Raw genomic sequence first — 12,768 nt, forward strand, 5'->3', positions numbered from 1 at the left:
GTTGATCACCATTAGTTCGATCTCCCTAGCACAAATATCGTTCTTTTATTTAAGTCGCTTCCTTTGTTGATTCCTTCATGTCCGGTATTATCATCATTTCCATCTCCATTTCTTTTCACAATTATATCAAATTCAATAAACTGAAATGTTAAGGATTGATTTTTGGAGACTCATGCTTGATTGATTAGTTGATTGTTCAGATGAGCAGTTATACAAAGAAATTCGGGGATGAATCAAAGAAGATTGATAATCACATCGGCGGCGCTTAATCAAAGGTCGTTATTTCATCTAGTCATCTCCGTTTTTTTCATCTACTGATTTCGACCGCTTAATTAGGGTTTTGATATGTTTTTCGTTTGGGTTCATTTTTTAAATAAGTATGAGGTATTCTACAGGTTTAGCAATTATAATAATGGTGTTTTTTGTTCAATTTGGTAAATTGAATTTTTCAATTGGTTTTGTATTGCGACTTCTTAGTCTATTGGGGTTTTGTGTGTTTGAAAGCTATACATGTAAGAGAGTATCTACTAAGTAAAGTATACTCTGCCACAATTAAAGAACTACAGCATTCTAAGACTGTTGTCTTACAGGTATCCTTCATGCCGGTTCAGCATCGGCCTTCTGAAGTCTACCAAGAAGATCATCAGCTGCAAGAGGATGCTCTGAAGGCTCAACTAATTTTGGAACTAGAGCAACAAGATCAGGATATAAATGCTTAGGAGCTTTATCCATAACAAGAGTAATCTTTTGTGCTGATTGAGGCCTTCGTCTTGGTTCTGGGCAGCCTTGTGGGACAACTCCATCCAGAGCTCGTAAAGAGTTCACTATTAACCCTAACAATTCCTCAGATTGCTCGGGCCATTTAGTCTAGAGAAAAAAGAGGCAAGAACTCAAGCAGATAGTCCTTACCATTCACAATGATTTTTGAGTTTGATTAGCACAACACTTGAGAAATATATTGTTAAGAAAATATAAGCTCGAATAGGGGGTTACTGAAACGAAGTTCGGTAAGTAGGATTATTATTGGAATTTCAGGTAATATTGGAATATTCATCTGGATTTGGACAATAAAGACATTTCAGTTCCAAGAAAACGAAAGAAATGGTGGAAATTCAATGTGAATTAGGTATTGCTGTAGAAAAAGGACAGCGTCAAAAAAGCGATTATGCCTGAACCGAATGCGCTTGAGATCATTACCACACCTAAGGGACGGAAACGAAAGTGATAAGCACACCAGGCTCAGCCTGAGAAACCCACTCCTTAGGCTCATCCTCCGTGAAAACCACTAATTCCGTCCTCGCACTCACTGACACTGGCGTCGCCTCCTCACTACTCGACAGCCTCGTCCCCAACCCTTTCACAAGAAAAAATTTAAAAAATCCTTGTGTATAGGACAGAGTACCTTTGAGCAAAGAGAAGCTTCTTCAGACAATTCTTCAGCAAAAGTCTCAGGTGGGCAGGTTGGCTGTCCAGGAACAACTTGTTCAAGCACTTGAGTGTCACTTGTACGTGTGCTTACCTTCATGCTTTGAACAGCCACACTGACCTCAGTATCAAGTCTCTCAAATAAAGGATGTTTGATTTGCTCAGTCGCTTCAGTCTCCGTCTCTAGCTGCAGGGAAGAGGGAAGAAGTACTTGTACTACACTCCTGAGAGGCCTTTGAGGTTGCATCATATACATCATCGCTAAAACTTCATTCCGAAGGCCGACAACACTCGACCATTGTGTCCAAAAGTAAATCAATAATTGCTTGATGCAATACTTTCACTCCCATCAACAAATTCGTCAAACTAGGAGATGACTCATCAGACTTAGAAGTCTATTGGGTTTTTGTGTGTTTGAGGTAGATTCATCTTGGGCATGGTAACTAACTGTTCATTTTGTTTATTCTCATTTGCAGATGTACACTTCGTCACTCACAGGCTGTGGCGGGGTCTTCTTTGGATCAGTCTCCTCCGCTACCTTGTACTCAGGTTCTCTCTACCTTGGTGAACAAAACTTCGATAAATAAGAAAGCTGTTGTCTTTCTTCCAACGATCTTAGGATGTATGTTTAGGAGTTCTCGTATGTACACAAATTGTTCTTCGTGTTACTGGGGTTTATGATTCTGGGGGAACTTAGTAATCTCGCTTCTACTGATTAACCCTTGTTTTGCAAGTTTCACGCGATTCGATCTTGTTTTTCAATTTCTAAATTTTTATCATTTGGTCATCAATTGAATGACCTTACCTTAGTTCTCATTTCGTGTTTCTCCTACCTATGCCTTTAGTGCCTTTTAGAAATCGAGTGTTGTGAGTTCAGGACTTGTGATAATCTTTTCTGAATTACTGCATTCTGACATCATTTATCTTTCTTTTGATGGCTCTTAGTTCAGTCTGAGGAATTGGCTGAAGCTTATGAAGTCCTCACAACCCATTAGATGTATTTGAGCACCTATTCAAGCCTGGTTTTGGAGGTGATGCGTCCATTAGATCCGTTAAAATTCTGAATGTGGCTCCAGAAAAGATAGAGATATTCCCTTTTCAGTCAGGTAAATTCTCATCTTATGTCTTTTTTTTTTTTAAAAAAAACCGAGGCAGTAATTTATGAACCGCTCAATGCAAGGGGAGAATATAATTCTGAATGTGACTCATTGTATTCCCTTTTGAGCCTTGTAAGAACTATCTTTTGGCTGCATTTCATTCCTTTTCATTATCAACTTTGATATGTCTTAAGTTTGACTCAAGGTAGGTTCTATCTACCTTAACATTGCCATTACTTTAAGCATTATATAAAATTATAAATGAAGAGGGGACGGTACTGGGGTTGGGGTAAGTTCAGTGGTGTGGTGGTGGCGGCTGGTTGGTCTTGGATAGGTAAACAAATGATTGAGGATAAGGGAATATTATGATTATTCGGTTAACTCTTATTATTGCGATTTTTTATTTTGTTTGTCGACCCTCTGCCACTTCAATCAGACATTAAGGAGTTAACCTAGGTGTTTTGCCAAAAGACACTTATGGTCCTTCCCAGATAACTATAGGATGAATATGTTTAGTATACTGTAAATGTATAGTATAGACATATTCCATTATAATTTCCTAGACTGTGAATTGAAAGTGAATTTGCGGCATCTCATAGTATTTAATCCTGGGAATAGTTAGCTGCTATATTATTTGAACATTGTTTTAATTTCTCACTTTGTTTGCAGGGTCCTCTGGTTTCCAAGTGAGTGTTTTTAATGCAAATCAAATCTTGGAGGTTGTCACCCCTGTTGATTATGGTGTATGCAAAGGGTGGAGGAAAGATGGTATGCCTTGTAACATGGTTGTTAACAAGTATGTTGTCTCTGACCCTATTCGTGATGCATAAACTACTGTTGCATTTGTATGTACCTTATTCTTTTTCCTGGGCATCCTTTATAGAGCAATTGTTTCTGAAACTGTTTTTGACGCAAAGGCAGGATGATCCATAGCTTATGCTATGGAAGTTATATAGGAGTTTGCACAGATTACTTTTTAGATTCACCTGCCTTAGTTAGGAGTCTTACGACCTTTTATTGTTTGATTTCATACACTGACTGTAGCTCATAGATTGAGTTGTTAAGCTATATTGAAAATATGAAATCGATTGTCGGGGACATGTTTGTTTAAATGCTTGGAACAAGATTGTACTTGTGAGTTTCTTGTAATTTGGAGTAGGTTGCTCTAGCCAAGTATATCTCCTCAAGTTGCAGCTTCAGGCTGCCAGAGTGGTTAGAGGAGAAGCAGCTTCTGCCTTCTTGCTATAGCTGCTAACAGATATGTTTCATTCGCAAACACAATGTTCAATTGTTTTATATAGGGTTCAGGTTGTCAAGTTGAACTTTCTATGGCATTTTTTGGTATTGAATTGATCGATAAGGCGATCTCATTCCCTTCAGGCGGTTATTTTGATGATATTGATGTGATGTAGGTGGATTGGATTGTTTTAGTGAAATGCATGCCCTTTTGTTCGCATTCATATTTGTGATTCATGCGTCCTTTTTTCATTCCTTTTGCAGGACAATTCAGGTGGGGAAGTTATCTGTGGCCATGTGAAAATTCGACTATAGTATCGAGGTGGGCACTATGTTTCAAAAATTACGCCTATGGTTGCCCTTTAATGCTGCGGAAACCAATTCAAAGAGTTGAGAAACACTGTGAATGACAATACGGTGATTGAGAAGTCAGGCAAAATAAAGGAAGAACTCTACCCCGACTAGCAGGAATAAACACATGGAGACTTCAGCCTACAAAATTTCTAAGGAACCCATTCTCAGTGATCTTGACCGCTCAGGCTGTAGAGAATTTGGCTCATTAGATCTATGGCGAGAATATTCAGGCAGGGCGGCGCAACCAGATTCTGAGGCAGTTGTTGGAGCTGCAAACTGTGAAGATCAGGCCAGTAAAGTAATGTTATTCTGCCCCTAGCGCCGGTGAGAATAATCAATATGCTTGGCAGAAACATGGTCATGAGCTAAAAAGGATGACTACAAATTTTCAAGCTCGTCTACGAAATCCCGACTCTAAAAGCTAAAGCGCTTTTGAGAATCTTATTGAACGAGACCGTTGTACTTCAAATGATACCCAGAAGCATGGCCCAATAGGCTCACAAATTGGCCTCAATTTTGGCCCAAGTTAGGTTGATAACCTGTTGAATCCAGAGATTGTTAACCCTAAAGATGGTAAAGATGTACACAGATGAGAGACAGAAACAACCAGATCCAGCGAATACAGGATCAGGTAGGCTTAAGAAACAAAGAAGTGGGTTGATGACAACCCACTATGTAATTATCATTGATAAAAAAATTGTAATATTTGTTAGTGTATGTAACATACTAAACGAATGGAAAAATTTTTGATGACCACCTATCATGTACTACTTTTAGCAAATACTCCCTATGTCCCGGTCATTTGTTATCTTATTCCATTTTGAAGGGTCTTAGACAATTGTTTTCCTTTTTATTTTAGGATTGCATTTGATGAGCAATTTGATCTACCATACTCAATTTAGTCCACCTGTCTTCTAATAATTGGCCTCATCCTCTTTCTTTGGTCTTTGTGCCAAAATCAACGGACAACAATTGACCGGAACGGAGGGAGTAACCATTTTGTTTTTTACCATCATACCCCAAAGTTCTTGAAAGGTAATTGAATATCGAAATTACTCAAATTCTCATGATAAACTTGTCATTTTCAAAGCACAAGAGTTAAGTGAAGATCAGTAGCCATAGTTGGACGTCGATGTTCTGTGTAATGTCTTATTATTTTTTATTTATATTATTAATGTATGAGACGACACCACTTGAGATCAAATGTGATACGCCTCACTTATTTTCGAGTCAAGATCCTCTCCATTTCCTAAAAAGAAATGGAGAGGCCATTTCCTATCAACGGACCGGATTGCATCTTGTTAATATCAAACGGTTCACGATTTATGCAAGAAAATAAAGGTTTAATAGGGTGTAGAGGGGAAAATATTATTAAATGGTTTGTGAGAGGAAATGGAGAGAAAGAAATGGAGAGGATATTAATTGCTTATTTTCCTTTACTAATGTTTACCTGTTGGTATTTGCCTTTACATATAATCTCGGAGTTGTCATTCATGTTCTCTTTAAAGCATTTACGTGATAGTGTTTGCTCGTTTGCTGTTGCACTAGCATGGGGTAGAATGGAATCGAGGGCCTCTTTTACTGGAACGTGTGTCAAGCCTTCATTACCCAACTCCTATGTTATCTTTTGGCCTGCTTATTTTTAATTGAATGAATTTGTTATGCCGTCATATAAGATATGACGATGGATATATGTTAGTATAGGAGTCTCAAGTGGAGTACTGTGTCTTCACAAAATCTCATTTGTGACGGCGATATCCGTCACAAGCTTGTGACGAATACCATTTCCTCTCACAAAATATCCATGAGAGGTGAGTGGGGAAGCACATGGGGGGTGCCCCACCTTGTCCCCTCTCTCTTTTTGTGAGAGGTCACAAGCTTATGACGGAATTAGCCCGTCACAAGCAAGACGCTTTGCTGTGTCTTTTAGTGATAGTGATGTTAAAATGATTCAATAAGTTAAAATTGTCGTGGACAGCAGCTGATGTGAGGAGATGCATTGCTTAAGCGAGTAATTATTTATTAAATGTCACTTAACTAAAATGGAGTCAATATCTTAAAATTTTAAAATGACAAACAATGATCCATCTCACCTTGTGAAGCCTCGTTTTTACTTATTTGCTTCCACTTCCTTACTTTATCTTTAATGGCATAACTAGTTTAGCTCCCGTGCAATGTATGCACGGTATATATAGAGTTTTACTTTTTTAAAAATATTATACTTATAAAATATAAATTAGCTAATTTTTCTTTTTTACGTTTCTTATCGTTATATTTTAATTTGAAAAATCAAAGTCTAAATCGTAAAATTCTAAATGACATAAATATATAAATCTGAAAAATTATGTGTATTATAGTGCACTATACTTATAGAATATGCTAAAAATAACTAAACTTTATTTTAGGAAATATGTTTAGGCGGGAAAATTTGGAGCTTCGCCTATTCATTTAGTAAATAGAGGATTAGAGTATCTATGAATGTATGTGCTATGGACCTTTTAAATTACATATTTACAACATACAAATGAATTAATTATGTTATACTCCCTTATTGTCCCAGTATTTATTTATCTTTGATTAAAATAAAAATTACTCAGAATAATAAAAATGTAAGCAAATGATCGGGATAGAAGATGTTATATGTAAGTATTACCTTCGTTTTAGTCAATTATTATCTATATTTGAATTTCCCTTCACGTAAAGAGGCAACTAACTAGGACGGAGGGAGTAATATACTTGACCATTGCGTATATGTAATCGATCATCCCCAAAGGCTTTCCTAAGAAATCTACGAGAAGATGAACAGTATGTCATGTTAAGGGATTAAAACATGATATTGATAAGTCAATGTGTCATGTGAGAAAGGGAAGTGTCTATAAAGGACGATTGAAAGAAGTTTTGCAAGGAACATACTCTCTTCGATCCAGATAAATGGTAACACTTACTTAAAATGGACGATCCACACAAATGGTAACATACTATATTTGGCAAAAAATATGTCTAACTTATTCTTGTTTCCATTACCTATTTACAAATTTGTCATTCTATGGCTCACTCAGCCACCACCCATTTAAGCCACCTAAACCCAATTAAAAACCAATTAATATTCTTGTGACCTTATTCAAAACTTCCAACTTTACCCCTCACTTTTCCACTTTTTTCTTAAATAACCCATTTTACTTATGTTACCATTTGTCTGGATCGGAAGGAGTAGTTTATAAGTTGGTGTTTTCTTGGTGCTAATTTGATGGAAGATGGAAAGATGGGGTAAGGATGTAATACTCCGTATTTATAGTCTTGGGGGTACTCTATCGAGTATGCCTTACTCTGTCGAGTAAGGGTAAGTGGCGAAGCAAAATAGTTTCTGACCTGTTGGGCACTCGATCGAGTAGCTGGGGCACTCGATCGAGTAGGGGAGTACTCGATCGAGTACCTTGGGTACTCGATCGAGTGTCCGGTTTTACGGGGGAGTTTTCTCGGGTTTTGTTAATTACGCGATTAAGGTATTTAAACATATTCGTAATTGTTCTAAATCACTTTTTACAAAACCTAAAACCTGTTTAAGAGAGAAAGCAACTAGTCTTCTTCCTAATCGCGTTCTTGACAATTCCGGAGTTCGAGACGGTCGGTTCGTATCGTAGTTCGTGTCGTTGGATTCCTTGCGTCGAGGGTAAGCTTTTAATATAATTTCTATAATGTTTTGATAAGATTGATGAAACCCTAATTTAGGAATTGGGGGTTTTTATGAGTAGTATTTGAATAGTAGCATCTATGTGTTGTATGATAGGAGGAGAATTAGTAGAGGAGCCGTTTTGATACAGCTGTAGATACCGTCTGCGTGTTGTGCTTTCCAGGTAGGATTTCCTACTCAGTATTAGTCCCATAATGGGATATTGGTGATGTCTTTGTAGTTAGTTGTTTGATATGATGATTGTGATTGTGATTGTGGTTGTGTTTGTTGATGGTTCTCGAGATGCGTTCTCGGTTGAGTGGGGTCACTTGCGGGAGTGATCTCACGCCCTAGTTTCGCCCTTCGTGGAACCCGCCACGGAAGGGGATGTGCACATTAATGGACGGGGTTATCGCTCGTACGATGAGCGGGGCTTAGGTGGGAACGGTGCGGTCCCCATCGCGGCGGTGGTCCAAGGGACGATCGATATTGAGATGATGGGAGTTGGTGGTGTGTGTGTGTGTGACAGTTCAGCTGTCTGTTTGTCTTATTGTTGTTATCTATATTGATTGTGTGATTAGTACTGACCCCGGTGTTGTTTTGTAAAACCTGCGGTGATCCATTCGGGGATGGTGAGCAGATATTGAACAGGTATAGAGATGAGTACTGGGATAGCTGGGATGGCCACGACATGACGATAGAGTCTTCCGCTGTAGTTTAGCATTTATTTACATTTCAATTGAGAACAGATAGTTTGGAATAATGTATTGCACTTTCAGTTTGGTTTCGAGGATTGTATTTATTCATTAAACTATTTACAATAAATGTTTTTTCTGTTTTGTCTATTTGATTATCATACCTCGGGCGACCGAGATGGTGATGTCTTCATACCTGAGTGGTCCTGGTAAGGCACTCGGAGTATGGGGGTGTTACAAATGGTATCAGAGCGACGATCCTGAAACCTGTAACCAATGAACTTAATGAACATAGGGAGTCAATTAAAATGAACCCGGGGTAAAAGTTGTAGGAGCTAGTGCAAAGGCTTGGGAGACGTCCTAAAGTCGCGGGGATCGCCCTACAACTTTGAACCGGTCACATGGGGGAAATGTGTGTTGAGTCATGTGTGTGCTTAGTAACTTGCGTAACAATGTGATGGAATGTGTTGATGTTCGAATTGGAAGTTGATGAGATGAAAGAAAAGTGATGTTATATATATAGACATTGTTGATGAAATGATAGCATGATGGAATGTTTTACAACGTGGCAATTAATAGCATGAATGTTATGATATAATGTGATTTATAAAGTTAGCAATGTTAGTATGTGACGTATTATGCGGGAAGCTCTTACGTATTGGTGGTACTTGATCGAGTGAGGCTGACTCGATCGGGTAGGTTTATGGCGATTTTGAGTCCGAATCGAGTTTTGGGGCACTCGATCGAGTAACTAGGGGTACTCGATCGAGTAGGAGGTCACTCGATCGAGTAGCCTAGATACTCGATCGAGTGGGTTAGAGATCGAAAGTCTGTTTGGTTCTGGATTTTGGGTACTCGATCGAGTACATGGGGGCACTCGATCGAGTAGCCCGTTACTCGATCGAGTGGGTTTGGATACTCGATCGAGTAGGTTCTGGGCAGCGTGTTTTCGTGTTTTGAAGTTTAGTACGTATGTTCATATCTACCCTTTTCTTATATATGTATAGTTTCAAGATGCCGCCAAAGAGAAATGCTTTGTACGCGAGAGCAGAGCTTATGACCACGGATGACATCGTTAAGATGTTGGAACACCAGGATGCTCTTCGAGACCCCGAAGAGGGTGAATGAGGACAAGGATAAGAGTAAGGAGAAGGAGGTTGACCATGCTAAAGTCAGCCTCTATATTGCGAGGTTTAACCCGAAGGAGTACAAGGGAGTTGAGGAGCCTAACCATCTCGATAGTTGGCTGAGGGAGATGGAGAACATACTAGATTTAGTTCGCTGTCCTGATGAGATGAGAGTGGATCAGGCTGCATTCTATCCGAGGATGCAGTGGCAAGTGGTGGGATTCCGTGAAAGTGAGTGCCAAGGAGATATATACCAACCAAGGGTTACCTGCTATACCTTGGGAGGAGTTTCGTAGGGCTGTGAGGAAGGAGTTCGTACCAGAACATGTGAGGAGTAAGTTGAGAGAGGAGTTCGATAAGTTTAAGATGACGGCTGAGATGTCGTGGGCTGAGTACTACGGGCGGTTCAATGAGAAATCTAGATATCTTTGAGGATATGGGTTTGAGTGAGGAGAATCTGGCTTTGAGGTTTGAGAGAGGGCTAACCACGAAAATTATGGATAAGTTACCCGTGGGAGTCCTTACTGATGTAAAGGAAGCGTATGAGAGGGCTGGGAGAGCCGAGAGACTAGTGGAGATGGCTCAGGAGAGGTCAGGTGGAGAAAAGAGGAAGTCTGAGAGCGAGGGTGGTGGCCAATCTAATTTCAAGAAAGGCAACCACAATCAATCTAAGGGATTTTCTTCTCGGGTGCGGGTTTAGTCTTTGGAACTTCCTTTGGGCGAGGCCGTGGGAGTGTGAGCAATAGCTGGGGAGTGACCTGCTTTGGTTGTGGTGGCGTAGGCCACAAGAGACATGAGTGCACGAGTGCACCGGGATCTTTTCAGAGACCTGCACAGAGCTTTGCGAGCAACAGACCAGCTGGATCATGGCCAAACCGGGAGGTCGAGCTACCGAGTGGAGGCAACCGCAACGGCGGTAATTCTTATCAGAAGACACCGACGAACAACAACAACAACAATCAAGGGTCGGGTGCTCGGCCGACCGCTTCGACCAAGATCTTGTCCAGGAGGTGGGCGGAAGACCGATGGAAGTTGTTCATGATGGACAAGAAGGCAGCTGAGGAAGATGCGCACGTTATCACCGGTACATTCCTTGTTAATGGTATCCCTACGTTTGTTTTGTTTGATTCGGGGGCTTCTCAGTCGTTTGTGTCTTCGAGTCATGTAAAACAGTTGGGTTTGAGAGTATATGAGTCTGTTAGGGAGCAAGTTTTCATACCTTCGGGTGAGTCTGTATCGTGTGGGAGGTTGTTTAGAGATGTATCTTTGATAGTTGGGCAAGTCGATTTCCCGGTAGACTTGCTAGAGTTCCCTTTTAATGGTTTTGAGATGATAGTTGGGATGGATTGGTTAGGAAAGTATAAAGCTAAGATAGACTGTCATCAAAAGAAAGTGTCCCTAAGAGTGTTGGAGCTGTGTCCTCCAGTTAGTGCGGATAACGTCATTGCACATACACTTGTACGGACAAGTGGGAGCTTGTTGGGGCTGGTGTCCTTAACAGTTAGTGCAAGGACTTATAAATCTCTAAAAGGATCAAAGGGTATACTTTTTTGTATCATAATCAGTTGGTCCACGTTTATCAATAACGGTTGGCTTGCTAGATAAGTTTGACGTTATTGTCATACAGATGGCGGTGATCAACTGGTCCCTAAAAGTCACACCTATAGGATACGTTTGAGAGATGTGACGGTATGAAAATACAGTCATGTAGATGCCAATTTTGACTAACCAGTTAGTCTGAGTTATTTGACTAATAATTAGTTAAAATGTGATGTTGAGATATTTTATTTAATACGGATTAAATAATAATAGCTAAGACGAATTAAGCGGTTAATTCGTAAAATTGAATATAAGCGTTTTATATTTAATTAAATGTATATTGAATATAATTATACAATACTGTTTTGTCGGACATGTATTAATAATTCAACTAACCCGTATCATTAGTTGATGCCTTAATTTCCGATAACCGATGACAGTTTATAATGAAACCGCGTCATATACACTTAGCGAGTTATGAACCGGACCACGAGTTAAAGCTAAGAGGAAGTGGAAGCCCACTCCCCCTTGACCCACTCGGTTTGGCCGAGATTAGGAGAACAAAAGAGAGTCTCCTCTCTTGCTTAACCTAATCATTCATTTTGCAAAAATAATTAGGGTTTTGGGAATTGTCTCTCTCAAAATTCTAGATCTCTCATCTAACCAAAACTCACAAAACAATCCTCTCAATATTGCAAGGCAATTAGAGGATTCCTTCTAGCACAAGGGCATTTCTCGGACAATCTTGGGTGCATCGTTTAGGAGGAGATCTACTTTGATCTCTCATTGCCAATTTGCACTAGGACCGAAGGTTAATCCTAATCTTTATCGTTTCATTATTGTTTTTCGTTTATGACTATAAATCATGTATAAAATTTGCGTTATAATCCTATAAAGAGAGGGTTTTATACGGATATTACCCTACAAAGAGGTCCTAAGGGTGTTAGTGTGTCTTACCGTGGGTTTCTAGTCAAACCCAAAGTTAAGTTGAGTTTTGTCAAATCGTCTCGGCATTGTTTGTTGTTGCTCACGGTTTGAGCAATTCAATTTTTTTTTTGTTGTTGTTTTGCTGCTCACGGTTCAGCAGCTTTATAAAAAAAAAAAAAAAAAAAAATTTTTTTACTGGTACTGTTCACGTACAGCAGTACAGAAGAAAAAAAAAAAAAATTTGTTTGTTTTTTTTTCTTTTTCGGCCCTTTTAATGCATAAAACGGTTTTTATGCTCTCGCTTGATAGTGAAACGGTTCACCCACGTAAAACTAAGTTACTTTAAAACGATTTAAAGTAACGGATTATCTCGGATTAAAATTAACTTGACTAAAGCGGTTTTGTCATACAATTTTAATTATCTTTGGTGGTTTGGATAAATTTAACATAATTACGGAATTATGTCACGAATAAATTTAATTTTAGTTGATGCATTTTATTTATCGTCTTTGAATACTTTGAATGCTTTTAATTACGTATTTATTTTATTTTGCAAACGGTTGTAACTTAGTGTGGCCTTAGTAGAACGTGTTACCGTAATGATGGAACACGGTCTTGGTTGTATTTTGAGATCTCGTATCTCCTTTATTTCTTTTAATTACAGTTTTTATTTAGAATGTAAATAGGTTTATATTTTG

General features: G+C 39.0%; 1 long non-coding RNA gene across 1 annotated transcript; it reads left to right on the top strand.

The window, feature by feature from the left end:
• Positions 1-1,806: 1,806 nt before the first annotated feature.
• LOC141633629 (uncharacterized) lies at positions 1,807-4,681 on the top strand. Its single transcript, XR_012538412.1, has 4 exons — positions 1,807-1,974; positions 2,371-2,531; positions 3,192-3,290; positions 4,023-4,681. It is a non-coding gene; the product is annotated as an uncharacterized LOC141633629 (long non-coding RNA).
• Positions 4,682-12,768: the final 8,087 nt, after the last annotated feature.

This window comes from Silene latifolia, chromosome Y (genome assembly GCF_048544455.1).
Source record: "Silene latifolia isolate original U9 population chromosome Y, ASM4854445v1, whole genome shotgun sequence".
NCBI classification, from domain to species: domain Eukaryota; kingdom Viridiplantae; phylum Streptophyta; class Magnoliopsida; order Caryophyllales; family Caryophyllaceae; genus Silene; species Silene latifolia.